Source organism: Planococcus citri, chromosome 3 (assembly GCF_950023065.1).
Source record: "Planococcus citri chromosome 3, ihPlaCitr1.1, whole genome shotgun sequence".
Classification (NCBI taxonomy): domain Eukaryota; kingdom Metazoa; phylum Arthropoda; class Insecta; order Hemiptera; family Pseudococcidae; genus Planococcus; species Planococcus citri.
This window is the reverse complement of record NC_088679.1, coordinates 19,436,002-19,463,344: the sequence shown is the minus strand read 5'-3', so window position 1 is coordinate 19,463,344 and position 27,343 is coordinate 19,436,002. Positions and strand designations below refer to the sequence as shown.

At 33.5% G+C, this 27,343-nt stretch overlaps 1 long non-coding RNA gene across 1 annotated transcript; it reads right to left on the bottom strand.

Annotated features, from left to right (window-relative positions):
* Positions 1 to 3,927: 3,927 nt before the first annotated feature.
* LOC135840916 (uncharacterized) lies at positions 3,928 to 18,652 on the bottom strand. Its single transcript, XR_010557806.1, has 3 exons — positions 18,562 to 18,652; positions 6,385 to 6,495; positions 3,928 to 5,908 (listed from the first exon to the last, which is right to left on the bottom strand). It is a non-coding gene; the product is annotated as an uncharacterized LOC135840916 (long non-coding RNA).
* Positions 18,653 to 27,343: the final 8,691 nt, after the last annotated feature.

The following is a 27,343-nucleotide window of genomic DNA, read 5'->3' as shown; positions in this document are numbered from 1 at the left end:
AGAAACACAATATAACAAATTAAAAATGAAATGCATCGCTCGTGTAATACAGAACGAATATAATACTCGGTTATGTAGACTTTGTGAATATTTTCTGCTGGAAGTGAATACCACGCATAACATAAAGAGTATTGAGATCATACCATAAATTCCTGTCTGATTTGAATATTCGTTCGGTAAGAATTTAATCTCGTGGAACATTGGCGCATTAATGAGGCCATTATCGCTGTATGTGAAATTTACTCCTTCGTGAAGGAACATATTGTAATCGCAACGTTTACTAAGATCACTTCCATAAGTACAAGTTCGCTCACTTCTGAATGATGATTCTGGGCAGAATATAGAATGTGATGAATTGTCCCAATATTTTTCGGTGAAGCGATAGACAGCATCGTAAAGATTACTAATATTTGAGGTTGTATCACAGTAGTAATAATGATCTGTTAACAGATACTTTGGAATAAAACTGGGCCCCTTAGTAACCAAAGGTGGTAAGATATCTCGGAACATCGATCTATAATCTTGAGAATCCTTAGGCCAATTTATTGGGAAGTTTAAACTGGCAGCGATTTCCAACACTGGATCCTTGAATTCAAATTTGTAGTCAAAATTACATTTGGAACGGTACATGTTCCAATATAAGATATTCTTTTTGGTATTCATGACTGGGGTTATTAGAAACTGGCTGGGCCATGGATTGTCGTCAGCGGGCAGTCCTTCGCATTTTTTCTTGATATCTTCATTGGTCGTATAATTCAGGTTACATTTTATCAGCATTTGTACTTTTTCCATTGTACATTCTGTTTCTCTGTCAATCGGAATTTCCGTGATCACTTCCAGAAAGACAAACTTATCTGTATCAGTTACATTTTCACTTTCACAGTGTACGCGTTCAACAGTCAATGAAAACGCGATCGCGGTTATAATTAATGCGAATACAAATTGATTTGACATATTTTAAGCAATTGGGTATGATCACAACTTCTATAACATAGTTACTGAATGTTTTACTTTTACCAACGAAACATGAACTGCAATTTTATCACTAAAAATTAGTATTCTGTACTTTTGTCTAGCATAACGTTATCAATGAATTTAAACTGAGTGATTTTGAAACTGTAAAAATATAACATTAGGTAAGTTGTTAATTATCAGTTTTATTGCTTGTATTTATCCACCTGATTACAGATATTCGTGCAGTCCTATCAATTATTTTCCCATTCTCAATGAAGTTTTTGATTACATATCTAATCTATGTATGTATAACTGCCCGTATAGCCTACCTATTATTATTAAGAATCGGGCCAAGACTTTTTTCATTCTAAATTAAATAGATTAAATGTTACCGAAAAAGTTTCATGTCCTAGGTATTCAGTAGGTAGGTAAGTATACTCGTATTTCAGCACAAATGAATCTGATTTCAACAAAAGCTTCGTGGTTGACGAAAAATCTTCAAGTAGATGTAAAAATAATGATTAAAAAAAATTCCCTATCGATGGTTTTTGTAATCATTATGATCATGTATCAACTTTTCAAATTTTCATTTTATTTGACCAAAAAAAAATCATTTTCATAGCCTTAGTTTTTCAAATTGACCTCACCCATGGCCCCCAGACCCTCCTCAAATAGGTAAAAGTCCAACAAATAGGTAATGATTTTCTTATATGGGGTCCAATCAAAAATCGGAGGTCATGTTTGTGTTCAGCGTTACCAAAAACATACAATTAGATGTACATATCACATGCCCCAGGTATTTTTTTTAAAGTTTTGCCCAAATTTGGAGAGGTGCTTCCCTTCCATTAAAATATCCTATCTCGAAAATTGAATATTTCGAAAAAAACATCAAAAGGTGCATCTAAAGAAGTTTTTTCGGAATTTCAAATGGTAGGTATAGCTCCCACTTACAGCGTCAGTTTGAAATAAATTTGAACTTTCTGTTTCAAAGTTCAACTTTCAACTTTTGAAAATTTCAAAATACTTAAAAAGTTCAAGCTCTTGCAAAACAATAGTTTTTCTGATGAAAATGTGTACTTACTTGACTCATTAAGGTGATCATTGGTTCAAAGAATCATATTTCATGTGTTTTATGGTCAGTGGGAACTGGGAAGTAGGTAGGTATAGGTACGCTTATCTTGACATATTTATTAGGTACTTGAAGATGCAAGCCTGAAAAGTTGAGATAATTTCCATTCTGCTCATATGATAGCTAGGAAGTTATTATTTTTCTAAATCGAAAGCTGTTGACGAGTACTTGCTTCTAATAACATAGCGAAGGTCCAGTTTTAATTTAAAGCACCCCCGAATTTAAGCGAGTGAAAAAATGTTGGCAACATTTTTTTTCTAAATTGTATTTTGATCCTGAATTCCAAATTGGAACTGGTTTGGCTCCATAGAGGTCAATACATGCCCCAATCATCAAATTTTTTGACCCATCCCTATAAAATTTCAGAAAAAATGGAACACAACCCCGACATGCTCACCAACATAAAAGTGCAAAAACAAACTTTTGAGAAAATAAAACTACATATCCTTCCAAACAAACTTGTGAAAAATACGAGTAAAATTTATTGACTTTGAGCGAAGAATTCAGAGTGTCTGATATGGAATCTCGTATATTAAATTTCAGTTTCGGTGAAATTTCGATTTCTTCATGTACGTAGGTATTAAGCTCAAAGAGTCTCAAAAATTCACTAAAAATCGAAAAATGCACTTCAGCTTCTGAAATTTTGAGTAGAGATGTATTTTCGTGTTCTCTTTTCATTTAAGCATTGTCTGGTTCAGAAATTTGTCTACCAGTTGTGATGGAAGATCACCCTCTAAAGACTGGCAGGTATTTCGCCATTCATATACGGCTACTCGCCTGAAATTGAATGAGTAGAGTGAGATCATTTGAAAAATGTATTCACTTCAAATACTTTTGAATTGCTACGAGTAGACAGCATTACAATATAATTATTTGAATACGACAATCGACAGTCTGTTAAATAATGTTAATGCTTGACACCAGAATGATGAACATTGTCACTTTTTTTTTGTTGATTCATTTTGTTGGCAGGAAAATGACCTGTTGAAAATTGATAAATTTTCAGAGTGCTATTTGTATTCGTCTATTATACCAACTATGCGGATGCTTGATGTATCTATACCTATTTGATTCTCTCTCAAAATATGTAAAATAAAAGGTTTTATCTTTCATTTTATCAACTTTGAAAAATGCTTTCAAATTAATCTCAAAATGTGAACTCAAAAATTAAAATAATTTATTGGATAATCGCCTACATTTCACGCAAAATCAAAATCGAAATTAAAAAATAAATCGACTTTTCCAAAATAGTGCATAGAGGTTCAGGTAGGTACGTCTATGTACCTTCACTAAAAAATTATGCCATTTGTAATAAAAAGTTTTTGTTTTCGGATCACTATTTATCAAAACACCTTTTTTCACGTTTTTCGTTTCTAATTTCAACAGAAGACCGATTCAAAATCAAATCAAGAATGATCCACTGCCTACTTGATTATTTCATTCGCGTTGAAGCTGGTTTTCAGTGATTTTCCATTCATGTATTTACATGATAAAAGTTCTTGTGCAATTTTGAGTATTTTTTATAATTTAATTTCGTTAAATTACATCTCATGGAAATTGTGGATGGTGAAGAGATACATATGTTTTTAAATTTTTATCAATCAAACGAATACTACTTGAAACAATAAAAACAGAGTTTTAAAGATCAAATTATTTAAAATAAATTTTTATTTAAGTAGGTACATAGGTATCGAGCGACTATAATCATTAAACAAAATTATAAAAAATTTAATAAATTAATCAATACTTAAAGGTAATAAAATTCATAAAAATATACTTAATTTAGTATGATTCCATTGACTTGAAACATGAAATTCCAAAAATGAACTAAAATGACATATCTATGTTATTATGTAGGTATGGTATAAGTAAATATATCGAATATGAACATTGAGCAATACTGAATTATTTTTAACTAAGTAATAGGTATATATATAATTATGAATAAAATAAAAGGTAACGAGAAGATTCTACGTCTGGTTTTTCAAAGAAATAAATTTTTTGTGATGAGAGAATGGAAAAAAACCTTCATAAATTGGCATAAAAAATCCATTTTTGTAAAAAGAGGGATTTTACCGAAAAAATTATTGATGAATAGTGGAACATGATAGGTAAGTAGTATTTCCCATTGGTGAGCAATAATTCACTTTCCCCTTATAACAAGCTTGTTTTTGAGATACTCTCAGCAAAAGTTGGAAAATTCTGCAACTTGAATCGATTAACTAGTTACTTATGATTTTTTGTTCAATTTTTCACGATGAAAAGTCAATAGTAGGTATTGCAAAAATTTCATTTGAAACCCCGATCATCTTTTTTAGTTTAATAAGAGACATAGGTTTTCAAAGATGAATTTATGTAGCTGTCTTTGAAATGTATTTTTTTATCAGGAAAAAAAGTTGAATGATTCAAAATAAAATAGTCGTTGAGTTCAGACGTTTGCGAAAAATTGTCATTAGTTGGTAGGTAACTTGACCTACACCTTTTCTTGTCGTCTGATTTGTATTTGAAAATATCAGTTTCGTCTGTTTTTTCGTTGTCGCGTAATTTTCTCTCTTGTTCTGTCCTACAGTTCATTATGGTATGTACTTCCTAGGCCATTTAATTTTTAATCATCATTCTATGCTTACTGAGCGTTATTGCTCTTTCATTTCGACATTTTCAGGAGCAAGAGGTTTTTCAGGTTTACACATCATCAGCAACATATTATTCAGCATGGTTTTTTTGTAATAAAAAGCGAAAAAAATAAAAATGCCTAAACAACCATCGAATATTTCAGCTATATGTGTCAATACTTGGCTAGGTGTTGGTAAAATATAACGATTGAGCAATTTTAATGTCAAATGAGCAGACATTGCTAGCATCATTTTCACATAAATGAGCAAATAATTTCGCTTACAATTCGATCGAATTGTATTCTGTCTCTGCATATAAGCTATTGCAAATGTTGACGCTAACGACCCTAATGCAATGATTACACGACAGATTGATATTATTTTTCCTGAAATTTTCGTTAGTCTTGTATACGAGTATTCTTTGTGCGGGTCTTTATTATATTCGCAAGAAACGATCAATAAATTGTCATTAGGAGTGGAAATGCAGTATAATAAGAAGTGCGATATATATGCAAAGGTTGGTAAAATCCAACACACTAGGCAATATACCATGTATTTTTTCATTTGAATTTCGGTGGGTATTCTTTGATTTTGAACTAAACAATACATGAGACGACTGTATTCGAAAGTGACCACCGTGCTCCACAGTATACTCGACAACGATCCAAATAGAACCATTAAAGATTTAGCCTCGCTGAATGGAGACTTGTAATTCAAATAGACGAACGAATATATCAATTGTGCAATACAAAATGAATATAATGTTCTGTTGGGTAGATTTGTAAGGCTTTTTGTATTAGTATTAATTACTACACACAGTATTAGAAATATTATTGAAACCTTATATGATGAATTTGTGATAGTTTTCAGAGGGTTGGTGTTGGTGAGAGTCTTCTTGCTGTTAGTCTTCGTCTGATTAGAATATTCATTATGAAAGAACTTGATTTTAAGTTTTGGAGTATTAACAGCGCTATTTACACCATATGTGACGTTTTTTACTTCAAAGAGAAAATAATTGTATGCACAATGTTTACTGTGATCAGCTCCATAGGTACATACTAGATCATTTCTGAATGGCAACTCTGGACAGGCTATTGATAGGTTAATACTGCAATAGTTTCCCGAAGTTTGGTGGACAGGATCGTGATCTTCACTGCTATTCAAAGTATCATTGCAGTAATCATCATCTATCAAAATCTGCTCTGAAATAAATCTGGGTGTGTTCCCGTAACAAAGTGCATTTAAATATTGGGTGATGTCTGATTCATTATAAACATACTCAAAATTATTAACCCCGCTCAGTCCACATTGATCTATACTGGCAAAATATAGTAATGGCATCGCATCAGATCTCAAGTTGTGGTCAAAATTACACCAGGCGCAGTACACATTCCAATATATGATTTTTGTTTCGTTACTTAAAATCGGAAATGTGAGAAAGTGATTGCGCAACTGGTCTTCATAAGTGGGCCATTCTTCACATTTTTTTTTAATAGTGTCATTCTGAGTGTAGTTCGGGTTACATTTTTTCAGCATTTTAACACGAGCTTCTGTTGGATATTCCCCTGACTCGTCGACTGCGGTGATAACCTTCTCACAGACAAATCTTTCATTGATGTTGTTTTCATTTTTATCGTTACCTTTTACCCGTGTTATAATAAATGAGAATATAATCGCGATCATAATTACCATAAATGTCGTTCGGTTAGACATCTTTGAGCCTCTAAATATCTTGGTCTCACGGAACATATTTACACGTACTGAAATTTCACCACGGAATTCGAACGCTGTACAATATACCTATATAGTGTCAAAAATAACAACGAAATATTATTGAACTTTGTGGTTTTCAAACCGTGAATATGAGATATTAAACTACAATAAATCATTGGTTAAATGGTATTTATCCGCCAAAACATTCTGCAATCTTATCAAAATAATATGTATTTTCAATTTGCGAACATTATCATCTGTTTTTTCCCAATATTGATGAAATTGTAAATATATTTTCATATCAGTTTTTATCTGAAAAAATGTTTAGTTTTTTCCTCTGATGATTTCACAAAAGGAACTTACTACCTAGTTAGTTACTGAATGATTAAAGTAGGTAGGAATTGCTTCATCAGAAGATTTTACATTGTTCGTTGTAGATTTTTTGATATCTCGAGTTTTTCATTGATTTTTGACCCATTCTTATAATTTTTATGAAAATGTGGATCTTTAAATCACACACAAAAAAAGGTCCAAAATGGCCTCTGTTTGGCTTTCTTGCCTTACAACCATGTATTTCTGGACTGCTGTAAATGGTACCTACTCGTAGGTGAAATTTCTTAAAGAGGTCTATTCCGGTTTATGGTCTGTTGCCGAATCCAACTGGTTTTTCTAATCATTATGATCATTTGACAAAATAATCATGTTTGAAATTTATGATCTGAGCAAGGAACTTGATGTAGTAAAAGTTTACGAGAGTATGATTTGAACAAAAGGAAATGTTTATATCATCAGCAAAGATTCTTAGAGAGATGGGTCTGGAAACAACATTGTGGAAATGTCATCAATAAAAAATACCTACATAATATAAATAAAGCAGTGCTAAGAACTGAACCTCGGGGAACTCTATTTTCAATTTCAAAATATTCTGAGTATGTATTGGTAACTCTCACTCTAAAAGTAAGGTTTGTTAAGAAATTCTGAATAAAGTAAGTCAGATGTCCTCTTATTGCAATGGAATGGAATTTTTGGAGAATTTTATAACGCTAGGCTTTATCAAATGCCTTTTCAAAATCAAAAAAGACTGAAAGAACTCTTTATTTATTCTGGAAGGCAGAACTAGTTTCTTTTTGGAGACTACCCTATTGACAAAATAGCGCTAAGAAAGGAGGGCGAAAATGATGGCGACATTTTGACACTGTTTTTCTGCGCGAAGTGAACGAAAAAAATGCTGCCCTCATATGTGCGCATCAAAAACCCGCGCGAAAATTTTGATGGGAGCATGTGAGAGCGAAATTTTATCGCTCTCTACGCACGCAAAAACAGTGTCAAAATGTCGCCATCATTTTCTCCCTCCTTTCTTTTAGCGCTGTTTGATTGAGCGCCTAACCTTCCATAACGTCATCAAACATTCCGCAATTCAAACGTAACGTCTTAATTATGAGCGGTCACCCATCCAACCTGCGACCATTCCCGATGCTGCTTAACCTGACCGATCTGACTGAGATGTGAACCTGTAACATGCTAATATGATTATGATAGCGGATGGTGTTTTTTGAATCATATTAGTTTGTTCTGTCCTTTTCTAGGTATAGGTATCACTTTAGTTTGTTCACAATAAAAATGAAAATATTTTGGAATAAAAAATAGATGTTTATTAATTTTCATCTCTCATTTAAAAAAAAATGTATTTTCATTTACTCGTATTTACGAATTTATTGAGCAAAATATGCATGAAATTTCCATAATTTTTGTAGCTACCTATTTAATACACAACTTTAGAGATCGCGAATGATCATTGAACATATTTCAAAATTTTCCCCATGCTTACATTCCCTTTATTTTGCATGATTTGCATAATTATTTCAAAACAAAATTTAAATGTACTCGTAGCATGTTTGTAGAAATTTTGCGAAGTTGTTATTTTTTTAGGATTTTTTTTCTTTTAAAACAGATCACATGCATCAATGTTAAAATGCCATCAAAAACTCAATTTTTTATTGATAAAGCACATTATCTAATGCGTTGAGGCATTTCATAATTTCATTCCTGGAATAAAAACCACATTTTTCAATTACTCCGTTGATTTTCTTTCAAATTAACAGATTTCAGGTTTTCCAGCTAAAAAATCATTTTCAGGGACTTGTTAATTTGAAATAAAATCAACCCTGTAATTAAAAAATGTGGTTTTTATTCCAGGAATGAAATGCCTCAATATAGTATGTACATATTAATGTGCTTAGTTTTTGATGATATTTCAACATACTAGATGTGATTTGTACTTTGTTTTAAAAGAAAAAAATTTCTGAAAAAATACCTAACAACTTCGCAAAATTTCTATAAATATGCTATAATCTGAATTTTATTTTGAATTTGAAATATGGAAAATATGCAAAATAATGGGAATATACTTATGGGGAAAATTTTAAAACATGTTCAATGATCATTTGCGATCTCCAGAGTTGCATATTTTTATCTGTATCAATACCTACTTGCAAAGAATATGGAAATTTCATGGATCTTTTGCTCAATGAATTAGTCAATTTATGAAAAAAAAATCTAAAAAAAAGAGGATAAAATTAAATTTCAATTTTAAACATCTATTTTTTATTCAAAAATCCTTCAATTTTTGCAAAGTTATGCGTGTGTATTTTTTTTTAGCTAAAATTGCATATTTTTTTTGCATATTTTGGGCAAAAAAAGTGCATACCACATTGCATATTTTCACAATTTTTGTTTAAAAAAAAAATCCCATACTTTAATTTATGACGAATTAATTTCCAATGAAAAAATATCCAAAAAATTCCATGTTGAGCAAAAATTTATTATAGTGTCAATTACAGGGCGAATTTTCATCAATTTGCGCCCATGGGTTGGGCGAAAGTTCATTTTAGCGCCAAGTGTGGGCAATTTTTGCTATTCGCCCTCATTTCAGAACCGCACATAAGAACAAATTCACTGACTGGTATCGGCGGTATCAAGACATAGAGAACTGTGCTACTGCTACAGCACATATTGAAAAAATTAGTCAGCAGTATAAAAACGGATACTTAGTCAGCAGTAGGTATATGAACGGATGTTTCTTATCAGTTATCGGCAATCTACAGACGAACTGTTTAAGATTCATCTTTCAGCTGCCCGATAATTTTTAATAGCGCCTAATCCACGCCAAGCAAACAATGAAATATGACCAACTGAGACATGTACAGAGCGAATTAAAAAAATCTACTACCTTGGTCGGGCGGTATTTTATTTTCACGCCAGGAACAAGGCGAATTTTTAAAAATTTTCGGCCATATGTTAGCGGATGCGTCAAATGTAGAGCGAATTTTCACCATCAGCGCTCCTATGTTGACCAGAGTTCAATTTAGCGCCAAGTGTGAGGCAAATTTTTGCCATTCGCCCTCACATGTTCATTGAAAATTCATTTTAGCGCCGTGACAATGGCGAATATACAAAATTTCGCCCGGATTTTCATGAAAACGGACTTGTGAGGACGACCATTTTGTCAATTGGGTAAAGAGGTGGTCTTGGTCTAGGGTACATTTTTTTTTTCTGAAACCACATTGATAAATACTAAGAGAGTTTGTGGAATTAATATACCAATTAAGACGTTTAATAACCATTTTTTCAAGTATTTTGTTAAGGAGATGGGTAAATAACTAGATGTAAGATTTGGATTTTTTCCAGGTTTTCAAACGCCCCCAAAAACAAGTTTTTGAGAAAAACGCGTTGAAAGTTTTTGAAGTTGTTTTTGAATTTTATTGTTGTATGTAATTTTAGAAATATTAGGATGGTCACTGCTGGGTATGTTTAATATACACTCTGGTAGTCTCTTTGGGAACTTTTCGGGATAATTTTATATTATACAGGGTAGCTCGATTATAAGTGTGCTCATTTTTAAAAAATTTTTAAATTTTTTTTCATAATTTTAATAATTTTGAGATCAATTTGGAGGCGAAACGGAGCGTTCTACAAGAAAAATACATCAATCAAGGTTGTAGAGAATTAAATTTCCAACAACCTAGAAGAGATTTATTTTTCTCCAAAATGCATACCTACTTTTTTCGTTTTTGCTCAAAAAAAGAAAATTTTACGGTATCATCGTAAGATAATTTGTTTTTTGAGAAAAAACTATGAACGCTCCATTTCGCTTCCAGATTGATTTCAAAACTAAAAAATTGAAAAAATCTATTTTTTGGTGTTTTTTAAAATTTTTTTCAAGTACCTCACTTTAGAGCGATTTTTTACCCGTTTAGGGATCCTATGATGAATTTTACATAAAAACCAATCATTAAAAAAATCCATTTTTGGGCTGCGTGCCCCCTTTCTGGATGCGGTGACACATATTGAAGTTTTTTTTTGGGGGGGGGGAGGGTGGTGTTAACTGAAATTTTGTCCACTGATGCGGGAGAAAAATATCTATTTTGCCAATTGATATAATACGTCTTATGAAAATTTTCATTTACTTACCCTATTTATTTTTTTTAATTTTTGGAGGTCTCAAATGTGAAATTTGTTTAATATCAAAATGAGAAACAAATTCGCCCAAGCAAGCCTAAAATTGAGTTTTTTTTTTAATGCGAGGAGTTTTTTTTGTCTTTTAAAATAGTAGAATTTAAATGATGTTTCTTTTGAAGGAAGTTGATTTTGAAAAAGAAGACAGAACAACCCAAGTGAGGGCAAAAGCTCTTGAAAATTTGTGTTTTGAAAAGTAAAAAATACTGTTTTTCTTTCATCATGGGCCCTCATTTTGCCGGGTCCTTTGAAAAGCTCGGGCCTGGGGCAAACTGCCCCGTTTGCCCCCCCTCTCGACGGCCCTGTGGCAATGATTTAGTTCTTCAAGAGGAAAAAAAGAGTTGTATTGTTCTAGATCTTCAGATGAAAAGTCTAATGGTGTGGATTCTAAGTACCTATTTGTGTTTTTAATGTTTGGGAAGTAGAGCTTGTATGAGACAGTTGCAGAAGCTTTTGCAAAGCATCTAGCTAAGGTGTTTATTGTGCCATCTATTGAAAAAAAAATGTAATTTATTAAAAGAGAAATATTTCGGGATTTCGGTAAACAAAGGATTCGGGAAATATCCCATTTGGGAAATCTCCGTTCTTCGGGAATTCGGATTCGGGAAAATGATCGTGAATCAGAAACTTGAATCTCAGAAGATTACTCCAATAAGTTTGAGTAACCTTACAGCTGTTGTAATTCGTTATCTGGTTAGCAAGTGTTTTTGTCAAGCTTTTGGTATATTTTTGAAGTATTTTCACGTATTTCCCAAATTTTCGCCGAAAACCATCGCAAAAAACCGAACGGGAACTACAAGAGGTTTACTATGAAAAATGATCAATTTGCAGACAATTTTTTTCATTTAGCTCGCAGGTTGGGAAAAAGTACTCATTGAAATACACATTTTGGCGCGGAAATTGTTTGTATTGACAATTTTTTTAAAACTGGGCTTCGAGTGTTAACTTTATTTTTATTTTTCATTCAGATTGGAATCGAATTGAAAATGCTCGTTTGCCTTCTGTTAAGCTACATAGATGTGTAAAAATAGGCTATGAATGAAACTAAAACGTACACGAACAACTCAAATACGTATATGTACCTGAGTAAATACCAAATTCACCTATTTACTGTGAAACTACCTATTTCAAAATCAATTCGTTACTCATCAAACCAAACAATCTCGAAATCGACTCGCGGAAATCTATCTCGAACCATTCTCAATTCCTCGAAGAAAAAAAATGTCACCGTTAAGTATTAGTTATCGAGACGCTTCGTACCTACTACATTGCTCGAAAATATAAGAAAGCTCTGGCGTTAGAATGTCGAAAGTGTGTGAATAATGAAGGCAATTCACTTAGAAAACTGATAAGTAATTCCATTACAGCTTTTAACAAAATAAGATTTATCTTAAGGTTTATAGCAGAGATTAAAAGACATTAATGCAGCAGATTTTGATAGGTTCTCGTCGTGTATACGGTATACACATAGCGGCGCGGCACGACGCCGACGACGAGGAGAAATAACGAGAGTATAGTACTACGCGTTTGAAGAACGAGATAAAGTAGCTCTCCAGTCTTTCTTGCTTAATCCACGCGGATTCCTTGGCAATCCGAGCCAAGGATTTGTAATGAAAGGGTTGCCTAATACTGGCTTTCTCTTTCTTTCCCTCCTCCCTATGAATATTTATGCGATATTTTGTAAGTACTTAGCACTTTGCACATTTTAGCACCTTACGTTGTCGTCGCCTTCTTCTTCGTCATTTTGTACACGTTAATTCGGGCGCACAGCACAGCACAACGCGTTCTTCTTCCATACTCTTTTGCTGATGCTGATGATGCTGGTTCGAGCTGGTACCCATCCAAACACATTTCTCCACTTTAATCCGCCTTAACAAGTTGCGAATATTTTAAAGAACGAGTACTGCGCTATAAAACTGTATAAGCGTACAAAACGGATACCTTAAGTCTTGGCGTCATTTAAACCCTTTTCCTCAAACCCTTCCTGTTCACCTCATCATCATCCTTTCATCGTGGTTTTTCTAGCACCTACCTAACGTAAGACGAATTCCAGCACATATCGAAGCCAAAGTACCCATTACTGCCAATCTCCACTTCGACAAAGAGCTGGTTGTGTGGTCGTATCCAAAATCTAATATGAAACTAGCCCTATGCTTATTTTACTCGAGCCAAACTAATCCCCCGCAAAGAAGAACAAAAAAATCTCTCAAATTATTCTATCCTCGTGGAAAAAAAGTCGACGATTTAAAAAATATAAACGCCGCTGAAATAAGATTACCCATCGTCCTTCTATAGTGAATACAGAGCAAGCGGTAAAAGACGCGGAAGAAACAAGTTCCAGTCGGTAAAAAATGCAGCTTTTTTAAATTGAACTTTTATATTAATGATGTTTATTTTCTCGACTATACCCGATTTTCGTATATATACCCATCAAAAAAGTGTTTTTTTTCTCCAACTCCTCTACCGACTTTCATTCGCCGCGTTATTTTTTAATGAGATGTAGCTTTCTTTTTAACTTTTTTCGACGTTTTTTTTTCTCTTCTGGATTGCTACAGCTACATAGCTTCGTCATTCTTCAAACCTAATCGCGATTAGTTGCCGTATACGTTTCGTTTTCGCGTTTCCATAATTTACGTCGACCGTATATAATGGACGAATAATTCAAATCGCAGGAAATGACGGCCACATTTTGGATGCAGAATCCTGGAAACGTTCTGCACATGCGCCAAACATGATGCTTACGGCGCTGGTGGAGAGAGAGACGGTTCCCTGGTTCAGCCCATGTTCAACCAGTAAACCGTCTCTCTCTCCACCAGCACTGTAAGCGTCTTGTTTAGCGCATGAGCAGAAGGTTTCCAGGATTCTGCATCCAAAATCTAGCCGTCACATTTTGTAATTTTTTCACCGTTGAATTATTCGTCCATTATATACGGTCGACGATAATTTAAATAAATCTGCTACCGAATGCCAGCGGACGCTTTTTAACCATTGAATAGACTTGGTGTATCCTCGAAGGTATAGCACGCGCTAATTGAGATCATCCGAGGGATACAGATGGCCAGATAATGGTGTTTAATACCATTCTGTAAAGAGAGTTTCCGATTACCTACACTTTGCAAGATGTGGTTCTTTTCGTTTCTTTTCTTTTTTGGTGTATTTTTCTTGATACGATGAGAATTGCTTTATTTGTTGAATATCTACCTAAATAGTATACCTATTTCAATATTTTGAAAATAATCCTCATCGTTCCTAGATTACGAGTACATTAGCGAAGGATCAATTGACAAGAATTGTGTATTGTTGTAGCATCTCATCTGTGTATACTTTTGTTAATTTTGTTAATCTATTTCCAATTTTTTTTTGTGTGTGTACGCGAGGATCATATTTGCCATTTGAGCGAATAGTACAAAAATATTGAAATGGCAACAAGATTATAGAAATATGTGTCTATTCCTGTAAATTTACTTACATCTACTCGTAAGTATGATAATGAAAGAGATCATATGCAATTACCTAATCGCTTTTGAATACTTGATTCAGTTTGCCAAAAATAAAAATAGTATCTCAGGTGTCGAATAATATTGCCTAACCTCTGGTGTTGAATAAGCGGATCATCCGCATTATTATAGATTTTAGATAGGTGGATTTTCAAATGGGATAAGTGGATATGAAAGTTGAAATTTTTGATAACTGTCAAGTTTTTTCAAATACCAATAGTATGGGGGCATTGGGAGCCCTATGAAAACAGGAACATCTCTAATTTTGATGAAAAATTTACAAGTACCTTTTAAAAAATGTTGGGAGCCGAAAAAAATTTCTCGGCCTGAACCCCCCCCCCCCCTCACCTCCTGCCTGCAATGGTGGAAACAACTTTTTTTTGAAAAAAAATCAAGCTTCAACGAGTTTTGAATAACAAATTTTGAATTCACCCAAAATATATGGAGCACCTATGGCCCAGCCCCATAAAAGAAAGTATACTTATTTGAGATTCTGCGTCGAACTATGCTATTGCTGTTAAAATCCAAGGCCACTTTTAAGGGTTCCACTGAGCGATTGAAAATTTGCGAATCGTTTTTTTGGGGGGGGAGGGGTTGTAGTTGGTGTTTTGAAAATATTTTCTTCGTAAATGTTTCGTGAAAGCTAAAGTATTTAGCTCATAAAATACGAGAAAACGGTATTTTCATGCTAGCGGTACAGGGGAAAATCCAAGGAAGATCAACGAGAGGGAGGAAACGATCGGAACTGTTAACAACAAACTCACCGGCCAACTCCCCCTGCAAGACCCTGAAAGAAACAATTAGATACGCTAGATACCGGCTAATAATATAGATGGACATATACGCTATCTCCTGTAAAGGAGCGCGACTACGACGACGAAATGTTTCGCATTATTGATGACAAAATATTGAAAGATATAATTTCTAAAACTGAGAAAATATTTCGGAACGCAGCTGCTGTGGTCAATCTGTACTTGTAACCTTCCCTAGTGGCATGGCGGAGCTAGGACAAAACTTGATGTACCTGAGCTAAAGATCTGAATAGACAATAATCCAAAAATTTATCGATGTAGTTTAGTCTCATAGGTACGTGCACCTATTTTTCACTGGCATAAATTGATCCTGGTCTTCCATAAATCAATCAAATACATAATAAAATACGATAAATGTCATCAAAAACATGTGGAAAAATTAAAAATTTTGAGGAAAAAACTTCTATTCAACAAAAATACATGATGGAAAAATTTTGTTGAAAACGAGAAGAATAAATTGAATCAATTTTTCTAAATCATCTATGTACTTTAATTTCTATCATTCTTTTTGACATGGCTTTTTTCAACAGCCAAAATCCACATTTTAATTGATGGATAATGTAGATAATTTGTCAAAGGAGAAATTGTTTGAACACAGGCAGTGCAATAAATGAAATTGCATCCCAACTCCCAGGTCAAGCGCGTCAGTCAGTTCGTTTCCACTAGTAGGTAATGGGATGTTATCAGTAGATATACCGTAAACTGGGGTAGCATTGAAGGATTTTTCAGAATTTTTCATGTTTAGAGGTATGAATAGCGGAGGTAGGGGAAATGTGTGTGATGCTTTTGATAAAGCTATGTCAGCACTTCGTTTTGGCGTTTACAGAAGTTGTCTACCTTTTTCCTGTCAGGCGCAAAAGCCGAAGGAAGTGCCCTTCAAAGTTACCCAGCATTTGGGGTAACTTTGAAGGCCCCTTGAAATGTGCTTAGCTCAAGGTCAAAGATTATCAAAAACATAAATATTCACTTCATGGTCACTTTATACGCGTCAAGCACCTACAAAATGATCCATATTCACAATTGAATTTATAAAAAAGTGCTCCAAAATGATAATTTGAAATTTTTCTAGTTTTCAGGCGTTTCTCATGCATTTTGGCCAATTTGACAGAATTTCATGATTTTTCAATGACTTTAGAGCTGTTTTTCAAGTTTTCATATCATTTTTAACAAGTTTTTAAGCATTTTCTCGCATAGTTGGCCAATTTTACAGAAATTTCATGATTTTATTTATAGCCTTCAAAGTTACCCCAGTTTGAATATTATTTTTTTACTCCTCAGCGAAGAACTTTGGCACATGGACAAGTGCGCTCATTTGTAGTCAGGAGGTGTACCAACACATCTATAATGTCACTTGACTCATTATTTGAAAATTCAAAATTCCAGACCACAAGCTTTTCACATTAATTAAAATTAATTAAAACACCACTTTTTCACTTGCTTTTTTATTGGCGTTGGAACTGCTAGTTGAAAATGATAAAATAGGAAAAATAATTGCCAAAGTGTACTCAATCCATTCCTGGTGTCAGAATTGCTCCATTCTTCATAGTTCCACCGCCATCAAGCATAATGTGATGAAAAACCGCACCCTTCAATGTTATCTCGCGATTTCAATGTTAGCCCAGTTTATGGTATATTGATATGTGAGTATACTGATATTTATCGATATGAAAAATTCAATATCAATATAATGGAAAATTTTTGAAAATTATGAAAAAATTCTGTTAAGAAATTGTGCGAGGTGTTTTTTGCTCTTTTTGATCATTGTCAGACTGTTTGAGGGTAAAATAAGTATTTATTATTACAGCTATTAATGGTAGCCAGGGGCTGTATCTGTAGAATGGTGACCATCATCATTACTTTAAATCGCCAAATAGGTAGCTAGATAAACTGAAAAGGCGGAGAATATGGAACAGAAACAGCTTAGAGTTGATTTAGTTTCTCTTTTCATCAAAAATTAGCTGTTTGATGGTCTTTTTATGAATGCCAAAAACTTCCAATCTAATATTGATATTTTGACAATATTGATATCATAAAACATTGATAATCTCCCATCACTAGTTTCTACTACACCATCGACATCATCATGGTGCAGGGCTGTAAGGTAATTTATGTTGGTAAATTACAGCGGTATTTTACTGTATTTTACAGTATTTTACCAAAAGTTTATTACCATATTTTACCATAATTTACCAAAAAGCCAAATTAACACTTTTTTCCCATCTTTCCTTCATAACTTTCCAAATTTTCATGGAAATTTATGATTTGAAAGTTACCAAAAATTTTCCCCATAAATTTCCAAAAAATGTCATTGGAAAATTTTCTATAATCTTTAATATCACCTAAAACAGATGACAATTTACTTCAGAGGCAGGTCAGAAGTTCAGAACTTCGAAGTCAAACTACAAAAAATAAATCTTCATATTCAAATTAGTAAAATACCATAAATACTGTAAAATACCATATTTTACCATGTGAATAAATTACAGTAATTTAACAGCCCTGTCATGGTGAAATCCTAGCGAATGCGCTAAAGACATTCCTTAAAGCTAGCTTCATGATCAGTCTAAAAATGCAATGTTCCTCTTTTCCCTCAATAGTGCAGGTGCTAGCCTGCTAGGGGCTGTGTGTGCATGCGTAGGGTGAAACCAACTTCATTTGTAGCTGAATCTGACTGAAGCACCTGAACATGGTATGGAAATGGATTATGATTATGACCCTTGAGGCAAGGTTTCCAAATCTGTGAATGTTTACCATTTACCTTTCTGCTATGTCAGGTAAACATTCACAGATTTGGACATGCGCAGTGCGTGAAACTTAGGTAAAAAGTAACACTTGCCCCCAATGGTGATAATCCATTAGAGGTCTTATGAGTATTGACACGACCCTCTTCATTTAACAGGCTGGAACCGCTGCTAACGGCAACGCCGCATTTTTACGATTATCAGGCCCAGAAAACGCATTGTTATTATGGCGAAATGTACATTTTTGAAGTTTTTCGTTAAATTTCTTTTTATGGGGTACATTTTACTAAAAAATTCTTCCCCCAAGTAAAAGCACCCATTGGGAAGCCTGCTTATGCCTTCCAAAACATGTCATTGATGACTTTAATTTATTTAAAGAAGTCATTTTGAAGCAAATCCAAGATTTTACTCCAGATGAATATCTTGTACTACGTAGAAAGCTTAAAAGGTTTAAAATTACAGTAACACTCTATGTTATGTAGATTTTGATGATACATACTTAGGTATGTATAAAGACCGACAAAATATATTGTTATTCCATCATTTTATTTATAAGTCAAGTATCTATTTGAAGTAGGTAGTACTTACATTTCCAGATCACCCGCGATAATTGTAATAGTTCTTAGCCTCCATGACAGCTGGATACTTTTTCACTTCACATCACTTCACAACACTTGATGATAAAATAATCAACTGAAATTTTCATCATGAGGTATTGGTGATCTACGCATAAATTATTAGTCGACTTGGCAACTTCGTTGTAAAGACACCTTTCATGAGGGAGTGAGAGAGACAGCCAGTGAACTTGTTTTATAGACGGTTGCCTCTTTATTATACAAGAGTTTTTTTTTAAATTAGTTGTTAAGTGTATATTTTAATCAGATGCATATATTATCGAATTCGCGGTTTTAAAATCTCCGACACTATACGTATACACGACTACGTACGTTTATCAATCCTCGTTTTAATCTCTACTGTTTTATGTATTACCTACTAGACTTCCATGCGATGAATTTTCGACTTGAAAGAAAAATTGGTGAATTTGTCAAAAGTCTATGTGTATCCGGTGAAATTCGACTTTGAAAACGGTTGGTAAATTTGGATACAGTTGCCGGGCCCATCCCCTTTTTATGATTTTTTCAACTGTCAAATCGTGAGACTTTCGAGATTACAAATCGGCGAAAAGAAAAAAAGAAATACCTAAAATCGCAGTAAAACTTGAAAATGAATACTTGGCAAAATTAGCATCATAATTACTTTGAAATCTCTTCTAGATATGTAAACAGAAGTAAAAAAGCATTTTAAAAAACACGTTATCCTTCAATCGACGATACTACATTTAATAGGAAATTTTTACTCTGTATCGCATAATTTGATGATTTGAGTAGAAAAATGCCCAAAATTTCAGAAAGTGAAACTGTTTCATGCTTTTTTCCCCTGTGATATAGGTACCTACCTTACCTACATTGTATTTTTATACCTACAACTATGAGTAGTCGTAAAAAATATACTAGGTTTAATGTATTACCTAAATATTTTAATCTTGACTAGCGCAAGGCGAAAATACACGCTACCTAAAATAGAATTAATACACGATGTACAAGATAAACATTTTTCTAATTCAATCATAGGTTTCTTGAAATTTCAACTTCGTAGAGATTAATACATACAAAAACTTTCGATCTTTTGAGTTTTATCCCTACCCTTGGAAGCTCTTTTTAATTTTTGGAACGGAGTATAAATACGAAAATTTCGAAGATTTCAAGCTTGCTCCTTCTTCGTCCTCCGCTCAGGAAGACTGCTCTGAATTATGACTCTGAAAAAATAATTCAGCATCCTTCACCCTTCCTCACGACCAAAATTGCACTGGATTTAAAATTAAAAAAAATTTTTGTAGTTTTATGAAATTAAATTACTAGGGCTAGGATTTTTATGCAAATGCTTGTCTGAATGCGCTGTAGCAGATACCGCATAACAATGTTTCTTTTGCGATTCATGCGTTTTTAAGCCGATTTGCAAAATTTTTTAGCGCATAATTTTGCTTTTTTAGACCATAAACGCATAAAACTGCTTATTTTCAGCAAAAAACGGCCGATAACCGCTTTTTTAGCGCTTTTTCAAGTACTTTAGCGCATATTTCAAAGAAAACGGCAAAAAATCGTTCTAAAAACTCAAATTTTGGTGGTTTTTTCAAAAAAAAAATTTCAAACTATTTTAGTTCTAAAAAAAAATTAAACATTTTGATCTAAGTATGATTTCGTAAACGAACGTTTGAATTTTGAATTATCCAGCTTTTATTTACACAGATTTTGTAATCTGTCACTTGTAAGTACATACATTTAATATTTTTATTAAAAAATTAAATTCAAAATAAATGATTTTCGATATTTTTCTGATTTAAATAATTCAGTTTAAACTTGATAGGAAACTCAATATGATTTCTGCATTCTGCTTAAAAATACCTGCATTTTGATATGGCGCATGATGCACTTACAAACCACTTATTCTCGCTTTTTTCGATTTTTTAGCGCATAATTTTGCTTTTTTTGGCCATTTTAACTGCTTTTTATAAGCGCTTAAAACTGTTTTTTCAGCGCATAAAAATCCTAGCCCTATAAATTACATACTCGGAAAAAATTGAAATATTTTCAAAATTCGTCGAATTCGACACCTTATTTTGTACCTTAGAAGTAATTTTTGGAAAAATTCTGGACTTGGCATACATACGAGCAGGTATTTTATAATCGTAAATACAAAACCATTAACTACAGGAAGACGAAGCATTTTACGCTCAACTCTTAAAACTAAAATCTAATTTGCATTTTCTAGCACAAAAATAAACGAAGACCCGAGCAAAGGAAGCCAAAATGAGTACCTACCTAAAAAAAAAAGCTCTACACAGCAGTCAAACTAGATACGCGTTTTTGTATCCTGGTAACCTTTACCGAGGACATAAATTTACTTTAGACGAATGAGGACGCAAACTTCTTTCTACTTTATAGTATATATGTATAACAGCCAACGAGAGAACGGCGTACCTTATGCAAAAGTATACGGTAAATTATTCGAGGGGGTCGAAATTGAGGCTAACTGTCCCGTGTCGACTCGGTGTATACTGTATAGCGAAAGACAACTCCCATAGGATTACATTTGCTAGTCCATTCAAATGACCGTCAGAGGCTGTAAGCGCAGAATAGTGGAAGAAGTTTAAGACACGGGTCGATACCCAGATGTGACCATACCCACGCCACCAGTGCCACTTTGCCTTACACTTTTAGGTACTTTTACTACTTATCCCTATTAACCCTTAATGTCGTGTCTACAACTTCCCCATTTGAATAATCTCTTCTTCCAATTTCGTTTTACTTCGTTAGTCGTCCAGAATTTTAAATCGTTGTAGCGTTTCTACTACGTACAACTACGTCGTACCAAACGTCTCGATATTTTGTCCTGCTCGTGATGCTGGGTCCACTACTATAATGCTACGGTGTACTCCTGGTGTCCTGTGTATCGTTTTCACCGGATTTTTCACTCTCTCTCAAGTCGTACGCCTCTTTCTTCCCTCGTCGAATTTCTACATTTCCTACGTTACGTAGTGTAACCGAATTAAACGCATCAAACGTTTCTTTGATTCTGTGATTTTAATCTTCGCTTCTGCATGTATAAATAATTGTACAGGGGCAGGTGTGGTATGCGGAGTACGATTTATTATGCATTTACTCCTCTTATGTATTCTCGCACTCTGATCCCTTCTCAAACTGATGGTCAGTTTTTCCTTAATTTGTGCACGTTCAAAGAATTTCGGCCTGAAGTGTTCTATTCTATGGCTTGATGAAGCTACATTTCAATCCAACTTTGAAAAGAAACGAAAAAATGTCGCTCGCAAAGTTCACTTGTATTAACAAAAGCGTAAAGGACAGATTAAAAATTTAGTAGAAGTGAGCAATTTTTATCTCAAACGAACGTTCATAATCAGTCTACTCAAGAGCAACTGAAAAGCAATACCTGAGAAATATTTTCCTAATCAATTGTGTTATGAGTATTCATTCACGAAAAAATTGATGAAAGAAAAAATACATGTACAAGCAATGTAATATTGAAAAAAAAATTTAGTAGGAATAATTTTAATCAAATCTTACACAGACTTACATTTTCAAAAAAACTTCAAACTCAAAAGTGTCTTTTGAGAAAAAATAAACTCTCGAAGAGCAGCCATTTTTTGAAAAAAAAAACGTCAATTTTTCGAGTTGTTTCGTATTTTGAGGATAAGTATGTGCCCATTACTTAAATTTTTGGCAATTTTTTTCGTTTTTCGCTTTTTGAAAAAAATGGAAATAATGACCGACAAATTGGTACTTACCATTGTTTTTTTTGACGAATTTTCACCAAAAGCCTTTCATAAACAATTTGATTGAGAAGACGAAAAACTGAAATGATAGAAGTAGATATTTTTCACACCCTATCTCCTCTTCCCCCCCCAAAATGAACTTTTTTCAAAAAGAGAAAAAAATTATTGAAAGTATTGAAAAAATTTTTTGGCACCTCTCCCCCTTCCTCCCAAAAAATCCTGGAATATTCGTAGACGTCAAATGTAGAATTTTGGCATTAATTTCTCAACAAAAAAAATTGTGAAAAGTTTGAAAAAATTCTGCCAAAAGTGTTAAAAAAGTCTTGCATTTTTGAAAACTCAAAAAATTCAAAGAATCTGTTTGAATAATTATTCAAGACCTTTTCTCCTTTCTCCAACTTGAAGATTTTCACCAGAAATTTCAAGTCGCTCTGAAAAGGCCTAAAATGACCTTAGACATCCTATAACATTGGTTGGAACTTTGAGTTTTCAACAATGCAAGACTTTTTTAACACTTTTGGCAGATTTTTTTCCAACTTTTCACTTTTTTTTTTTGAAAGAAATGCCAAAATTCTACATTCATCGTCTACGAATATTCCAGGATTTTTTTTGGGGGGGGGAGAGGTGCCAAAAAATACCTTCATTATTTCAAGTTTCTGTTGGCAACGCATTTTTTAAACATTTTGAATAATTTCTCTCTTTTTTTTCTTTTTTTGAAAAGAGGTGGGAGTTTTAGATAATTTCTTTATTTCTGAGGGTGCCACCCTCCGATTTGAATGGGACCGCGATTTTTGGAAAGAGCATAGTATAAACCCCCCCCCCAACCAAATTTGTAGCTGCCAACTTAATTTTTCGATTTTTGGCGAACGTTTGAAAATTCAAAATTGACAATTTTCGGTGATTTATGCTTTTATTTTAAAAAGTACGAATTTGATCAGTAAAAATGATCAAAATAAATCCTAAAGATGATATTAATTCCCCAAAAATCCAAATTTCACCATTTCCAGACATTCTGGAGCCTCCAGAGTGATTTTTCAATTTCTCCAGAATTTTGAATATGCTCCATAAAGCGTGAATATGAAATTGGGCAACTATGTGCTTAAAAGTCGAGTTGTGTGTTATACTCGACCTGTTTATCGAGTTTATCCACATTTGAGCCGATTTTGGAAATGACACCTCATGAGTGGTTTTTTGATGAGCTTTTTTCATAATAAAAATATTCAAAAAATCAAAAGTCTCCAGCTGGAGGCTCCAGAATGGCTGGAAATGTCAAAATTCACCATCAGGGAGTCAGTTCATTACACTTAGCTCGATTTTTAGTTGCCCAACTTCATATTCACAGTTTATGGAGCGTATTCAAAACTCAGGAGAAATTGAAAAATCGCTCTGGAGGCTCCAGAATGTCTCGAAATGGTGAAATTTGGATTTGGGGAATTGATATTATCTTTAGGACTTATGTATTTTGATCATTTTTACTGATCAAATCACCAAAAACAGTCAATTTTGAATTTTCAAACGTTCGCCAAAAATCGAAAAATGAAGTTGTGCAGCTGAAAATTTGGGTTTGGGGGTTTTAGACTATTCTCTTTCCAAAAATCGCGGTCCCGTTCAGATTGGAGGGTGACTTGACACTTCGAGAGGTTCCCTTGTAAGGTTCATTTTAAGCCTTTACACAGCAATTTGAAAATTTTGTGGAAAATTGAAAATTTCTGGAGGGTCTATAGATTGTCTTAAAAATATTGTTTTTCCTAAAATAGGGGGGAGGGGTTCGAATAGATATTTTATTTACCTTCACTGGTTAGAAAAAAAATATTAATAATTATGTACTTAAGAAAACGTTGAAAAAACCACCCAAAAAACAATTTTGTTGAGTTTTTTAACCCGTTGAAAAAGTTGAAAAAAACCCTTCACTCCGTGAAATTAACTCATCACAAAAAAATCAAAAAAAATTCTAAAAATGAACAAATTTTAATTTTTTTGCTGTGAGTGTGATTTTTATCAACTTTTTCATGAAATACGTCAGAAAGAGGTCAAAATAAGACAACTGAATAAATTTAAACATTTTTTTATGTTTGGAATTGAAAACTGAATTTTTTCGAATTTTAAGTTTTTTGTGATGAGTTCATTTTATCGAGTGAAAGGGGGTTTTCAACTTTTTCAACAGATACGTGAAAATAAGGGTCAAATGGGTCAACTTTACCAATCAAAACTTTTTTTCATGTTTTAAATAAAAAAATCGCACTTTTTCGCAAACTTTAAATTTTTTAAAATCGACTTTACGACAAGTTACCATCCCAATTTTTTAATATGTTGTTCAGCATGAAAAGTTGTCCGTAATATATTTTTTTCAGAATTTTTGAGAGTCGGAACGATATGAAAACTACGTTTTGAAACTTTTTGAGCTAATTTTTAGTACGAAAAAAAAGTGGCAACACTGATTTTTATGATATCACCAAAAAGCCTTTCAAAACCTCTAACTATGGGAAAAAGTTTCATTTTGGTAGGTATCGCGGTTATCGAGCAATCCACTGCTAAAATGGATGATATTTTAGGTTCACTGAAAACTTTGACACCCCCTGGCTGCCGTTAAAAATGGGCTGGACGGCTGCGATTTGCGCCATTGGTCATCCCTTCAGAAGGTCTTTCCACAGGAAAAATTTCAAAAAAATCTCCGAACCCACCTACCACTTCTTGGTCCAATTGACGTGGAATGACCCTATAGTACATACAATGCTACAGTTTGTTTGAATAATTTCCAGAGCAATTCGACATTTCTGGAGAAAATTTACTCGAGGCTCCAGAATTTCCGAAATCAAAAAGTTGACATTTTTTTCAGTGTTAGGGCAGAGAGGGCGTTAAAATGAAGTATCTAATTATTCGAACTGGTTCATTTTGTTTGAAAAAATGAGAACGGTTCAAAAATTGCCAGAAGAAGAGCTTTTTAAAAATGCTTTTAATTTTCAAAAATTAATTTTTTTGAGACTGTATTTAATTGCTAGATAATATTTCTGTAAACTTGGGCATTTAAAATCTTGATTACGAGGGATTAAAAATGTGATCTCTCAATCTAGCTTGGTTTCGTTTGAATAGAAGAGTGTCAATTTAGATCGTTCCCTTGTAAAAGTTACAGTCTTCAGAAAAAGAAAAAAAAATTGCGCAAAAGATGACCATTCTGAAACATCTCTTTCCTTCCCACGGTTGCTTTAATTTTTTCAAGTTGAATAATTGGATTTTTCTCATGAGTTGAAATAATTCTGATGTAGGTACAGTTTTTTTTTGTGACTACTTCGATGCCTTATTAATAATGTGTATGAATAATTTTAAATTACGATGATTTTTTTTCGAAAATATTTTACCATCGGTGTTCTATTATTAAGTAAGTACTTACTTATCAATTTTTTTGAAAATTTAATTTCGTAAAATTTCCACTTTTTTCCCTTAAATTTTATGTGACTCCCTTCCACCTCGAAATTTTTTAATACCTATGTATTTGAAAGGATACTAGAAATATATTTTCATTTCGTGATTTTTTTTCATCAAAATGTTTTTTCTTCTTGCACAAAAAATGTTCCAAATTAGATATTGCAAACCTTCGTTCGTCGCTTATTTTTTTCGTGAAATTTTAATATTTTTGGGTTTGGGCGTTTATACAATTTTGTCTGTCAAATTCTCAATTTTTTTTCACTTATAATTTATTACACGTTTTTACCATTTCATAATATTTTCCAGCCATGCAGCAAAAAAACGGTAATTTCAAAACGTACCCATTAATTTTGTTACAAAAAAGTCAAATTTTCTCTCGTGCACGAAAAAAATAGGCTTCGGTTATTATCGTCGCGCAATCATCGCTTATGGTACATTTGGCATTCAGTTGCGACAGTTTTGCGTAACGTAGAAAACACCAAAGTATAATGTTTTTAACGAGCTGATAAATACTACGATGGCGTCTTTGAAGTGTTAATTCCGCGATTTAAATTCAAATCACACCGCCGTGTAACCCCTTAGACCGCGTATTTTTCCAGTTACCAGTGGAAAGTGAGAGAAAAAAAAACCGAGAACAAAAACAAATACTTGGCGAAAAAAAAACCGGCGAGGAAACCGATTAAACGTTAACAAACGTCGTCATTCCTTAAAAAGAGGAAAAATTCCGGCGTGAAAATTTTTGGCGCCGAAGAAGTAAACCGCCATGGCGCACAGTGGGCTGTGAGCACCCTCAAAACGGGCGTAATTCAAAAACTTATAATGAACCCTAAAAAAATGGTATAATGATACCCTCCCTTATGTTTTTGGGGTCGCAGAATACGAATTTGACAATATTTTTTTTGTAGGGGTGGGGGGTGAGGGGGTTAGGGGAGCGAAAAATTCAAAATTTGACTATAATGATGTGTGATATGTCGAAATGTATGTTTTTGAGGGTGTAGATCACGAATCTGACAGTGTTTTTTTCGTAGGGGTCAATGGTGGGGGCTGAGGGGGTGAAAATGTTTAAAAATTCAAAATTTGACTATAATAATGTGTGATATGTCGAAATGTATGTTTTCGAGGTTGTAGATCACGAATTTGACAATATTTTTTTCGTAGGGGTTAATGGTGGGGGATGAAGGGGGTGAAAAATTCAAATTTTGACCATAATGATGTGTGATATATCGAATTGTATGTTTTTGAGGGTGTAGATCACGAATTTGACAATATTTTTTTCGTAGGGGTGAATGGTGGGGGATGAAGGGGGTAAAAATGGTGAAACATTCAAAATTTGACCATAATAACGTGTGATATGTCAAAATGTACGTTTTCGAGGGTGTAGAAGGGGTGAAGGGTGGGGGATGAAGAATTTTCTATTGGGGAGCCGTCAAAGTCCCTGGAAGAAAAAATTTGTCACATTTCAACGAAATTCACCAAGATTTTTCACTATAATCGACTGTGGAGGTCGCGGGGGCACTTTAGGGCAAAAATGGCAATTAACATCTTGTAATACACTATCTTAAGTATTACCAGCCACTGGAATTTCCCGTGCATCTACGT